Source organism: Pygoscelis adeliae, unplaced genomic scaffold (assembly GCF_000699105.1).
Source record: "Pygoscelis adeliae isolate BGI_AS28 unplaced genomic scaffold, ASM69910v1 Scaffold1065, whole genome shotgun sequence".
NCBI classification, from domain to species: Eukaryota; Metazoa; Chordata; class Aves; order Sphenisciformes; family Spheniscidae; genus Pygoscelis; species Pygoscelis adeliae.
In genome coordinates, this window is record NW_008824730.1 from 26,331 (window position 1) to 30,722 (window position 4,392).

Genomic DNA, 4,392 nt, shown 5'->3' on the forward strand with positions numbered 1-4,392 from the left:
GGCTTTGGATGCTGCCTCGTTTCACCCCCTTTCCCCCGCGCTGTCAGACACCTAGCTCAGCTGATGAGTAGCTGGCTGTTAAATGGCCCTCGCTTGATTACTTGCAGTCACCTGCCTGTGCCTTGATTTAAAGGTGAAGAAGGACTTGTGGGTCTGAAAGCTTTCCTTGTGGTTTTTTCAGTGATGTCAGTTAATCTGGTAAGATACTGTCTCTCCCCCTAAGGTTTACCTTGAAAACAACCTCTGCGGAGCACATGTCAGCTCCTTGTCATTCCAGGGCGTCATCTCATGTGCTTTATTTTTGTTGCCTGATGTTGCCTGGTAAGGACAGACAGCTGGCGTGTTTGCAGGGAGGATTTAAATGCTGGTAACCTCGAGTGCCTGGGGCAGATGGGCACCCGGCCTCTGCCTTCCAAGCCTCTCCCTGCTGATTTCACGCATCCGTGTGTTACGAAACCCGATTAATGACCGAGTGTGACGAGGTCAGATGAGCGGGTTGGAGAGCTTCAGTGGAAGGCTGTCATCCTGCGAGACGGATTCTTGTCACGCTGGAAAGGCGTCCTGCGATTGCGGTGCTCTGCGGCCGCCACTGGAAAGCGGGGCTGCTCTTTTGGCAGGCCGAGCGTTTCGATTTAATGCTGGTATGTATTTAAATTCCGAAAATGCAGTGATTAATTATGTGGCCACGCTTCCATAAGCACAGTGATAGCCAAACAGGTTTAACAGAGTCAAAATTAATCAGAGGAACAGCCTTCAGTAAGAAATTGTTGCGGTCCCGAATTAAATTTTCGGGGTGTTTGATGCACCTTCCTGAAAATGCTCCTATTTTAGTGCTGTTTCCCTGGTGCGGGAGGAAGCGCTGCCTGGCGTCGGGCGCTTGCGAGTCGTGCAGAGCTGCTCCTGTCCTGTCGAGGACTCGAAATTGGAGGTTTCAGCGTTGCAACGCCACGTTTCGGTGGCGGGAAAAGACCGCGACGCCGCGGTTGTTGCAGATGCCCTGCGCGGGAAGATGTCGAATCTGTGTTTCCTTGGCTGGACAGACTCCTGCTTGGGCGCCCGCCGCGTTTGAGGCTGGCAGCGACTTGCAGCGATTCCCACGAGGTGGCATTGCAAGACTAAAATCCCCTGGGCCTCTCTCCAGCTGCAGCCCTGCCAGCGGTGCTGGCGTCTGACTTCCTTGTAGCCCTTCGCTGCAGCGCTATGTAACTCCAGCGTTACTCCAATAGCAAAATTTTCTATTTAATTTGAGATTTGAGCTCCGCCAGGTGCGAAACCCCTCGCCGGGGTGAAAAGGCTGCCAAAGGGTCGCCGGTCTCCCGTCAGTGCCGTGCCGGGTCCTGCTTTTTCTGAGAGGCTGGAGCAAAACCAGGTGAATCTGGGCCTTCTCACGTCACGTTTCTGGGCCTTTGTTAAACTAAATCCTCGCTCGGGTTGTTTCCGTTCGGCCTGTCCTCTGTGCCGTGACTCTGCTTTGCATCGCCACGCTGTTTGTTTTACCTATGGCTGGACCAAACCTGCTGCGCTTTCAGATGAGCGTTCATGCCGTTCCTCTTGCAGGTTTGAATGGGGAAGAAGCCTCCGGCTTCCTTCCGCTGAAGGTTATCATTTTAATTGCTTGAAAACTTGCCTTTAAAAGGCAGGTTTTGCAGAAACATTACACAATGGTGCATCTTTGCTTCCCAGCCCTCTCCTTGGCATCGCTGCGCCTCCTCTGGTGTTGGGCAGGAGACCTGGGGGAGACTGCGGATCCTGGTGCTGCCCTCCAGGCTCCCCAGCTCTGAGCGTGTGAGCGAGGAGGCTTCTTCCTTTGAAGCAGTTCAGAGCCAAATAGCTGCTTTTGTGGGCATGTTGTGTGAGCCGCTGGCGGGCAGCTGGGCTGGCACCAGAGGAAACAGTCGCGCGTGTCGGGAGGGAAAGGAAATTGCCCTTTTGAGCCGAGTCACGGCCCAGGGAGGGAGTCGATGCGAGGAATGCAGCTCATAAACCTAAAATGAAGGAGGAGAAATTTCCGGTAAGGCTGCAGACGGTGTCAGGGCTTGTGAGAAATCCCTGGACATGGAGCGATTGCGTGGAGACCCAGCGAGCCCTCGCACGGGGTCTATCTCGGCCTCTTGGTTGCAGGGTTAGAGACATACAGAGTTCCATCTCCTGGCGCTTGCAGGTTTACGCCTGGTTCATGTGATGCAGTAAAAGCGTTTTGCAGAAAAGGTCAAACTTGGGCATTAAGCAGTTCCTTCGGAAAGTCGCGGTGTCCTGCAGAAGAGGAATGCACCCCAGGGATTTCACAGCATCCTGGGGGGCCAGGCCCCCCACGGTCAGCTTCTCGCTTTCTAAAGGTAAGGTAAACCTCCGGACTGAGGAAATCACAGCCACAGGTGACTCGTGACATTGGGCGCGTTGACGGCGTGAGGAGCTGCCTCCGGGTCCCTCCGCTTTTCTTGAAGCGCGTTTCTCAATGCCACCTTTGTGGTCCGAAGTCCCCGGGGGGGCTCTTCATTCAGCTGGAGTTTCTTGATAGCTGAAAGTGGATATTTTCTTCACTCTCTCCCCGCCTCCTCGTTTAAGTGAGTCGGATGCTGTTCCCTCCCTGGAGTCAAGCTAAAACAGGCCCCGTGCGATGAAAGCTTGTTTTGTCTTGGTGGTAAAAGAGCCTGTGAGACTGGGCCAGTCGCTTTGTTTGCGTGGTGAAGGCAAAGAAGGGGAGGCCAAAAGAAGCACGTTACCTGAGCAGATGACTCCCTCCTGCCCTGGGAAGAGGAGTTTCACTGGGCTGCTGCGTAAAGATGATATTTTTAGGGCTGGGAGCACACTGGTGTGGGGACGCGTGAAGATGGCGCTGGTCAGAAAAAGAATCATGGAATCGTTAAGGTTGGAAGAGACCTCCAAGATCATCGAGTCCAACCGTCGACCCAACACCCCCATGCCCACTAAACCATGTCCCTAAGCGCCTCATCTACACATCTTTTAAATACTTCCAGGGATGGCGACTCAACCACTTCCCTGGGCAGCCTGTTCCAATGTTTAAACACTCTTTTAGTAAAGACATTTTTCCTCATGTCAAATCTAAAACTCCCCTGTAGCAACTTGACCCCCTGGCGCAACTTGAGGCCATTTCCTCTCATCCTATCGCTTGTTCCTTGGGAGAAGAGACCGACCCCCACCTCGCTACAACCTCCTTTCAGGTAGCTGTAGAGAGCAATGAGGTCTCCCCTCAGCCTCCTTTTCTCCAGGCTAAACAACCCCAGCTCCCTCAGCCGCTCCTCATCAGACTTGTTCTCCAGACCCCTCACCAGCCTCGTTGCCCTTCTCTGGACACGCTCCAGCACCTCCTCTGTGTCTTGTTGGCTCATCGGTTTTACTGGCCACTAGGAGACCCATGTCAAGGCTGAAATAGGAAATAACGTTTGTAAACCAGCTTAATAATGGTCAGAGTTTGTCTGAAGGGCAACCCAAAAGCAGCTGACTAAGGAGGAGGAAATGTGTGAGCGAGTTTGTGCGGAGGAGCGGTGTCGGAGAGCATGCCCTCTGATTGTAACTGCCCCGCTGACAGCAAAGGCAGGGGTGTGTAACTTATTTTAAGGCCAGTTGCTGCACGTTGCCTAGGTTTAAGAGGCAGCTTATGCCTAGAGGTGTGAGATGCTGGCGGAGGAAACCCCTTGCAGGGAGAGCAAGGGCTGCTTCCGCAGCGGGGGAAAGATTTTTTTGCTTTGTTTTGTTTGTTTTTTCTTTTTGTTTCCTGCTGCCAAAGGCTCGACTGCAAAAGCCGCGTGGTTCAAGCAACACGTTCCCCAACAGCATCCAGCTCCTGGTGGTGCTCACGCCCGTTTAGCAAGGAGAACTTGCTGTTTCCAGCAAAAAGCAGCCTCCTCTTGCCTGGCTAAGCTGAGGGATGTCGTGTTTCACAGCACCAAAGCTGTGCTGGCATAATTCAAGGGCTCTTACCAGTCCTTTAAGGAGTTTTTACTCACTGGGCACGGCTCGTCCCTGCGCTGCAGGCTGAAGCTTATTAAAAACGTCTAAAAACGAGCACATCGGGAGCCGTTTTCCGGCTCCATCTCTCTGACGCGGGGTGGAGAAATTGTGGGAGAAATGAGAAAGCATGGAAGGAAAGTATTCAGTCATGCAGGAAGTTATATGTATCCCTGCCCTCCCGAGCCCAAGAAGCGTCTGGTTTCGGGCAGCGAGGAGCTGGAGGAACTTGCACGAGCCGCACGGGGAAGGTTGGTTCGTCTCCTGGCATTTCCACGCTCCGCCTGCCTGTGGGGCTTGCCCAGCAAAGAAAACTCTTTGCATGTACACTTGAGTAAAAAGCTGCAGCCTGAAGCGGTGGGAGCGCGTGGGGTGGTTTGGGGGACGGTGGGAGGTATCGCCGTGCTTTGCTCTGTTTTTGGG

General features: G+C 53.5%; 1 protein-coding gene across 1 annotated transcript in view; it reads left to right on the top strand.

The window, feature by feature from the left end:
- Positions 1-4,392, top strand: part of DCPS (decapping enzyme, scavenger) — an 18,203-nt gene that overhangs the window by 1,257 nt on the left and 12,554 nt on the right. The gene's annotated exons all lie outside the window — the stretch shown is intronic.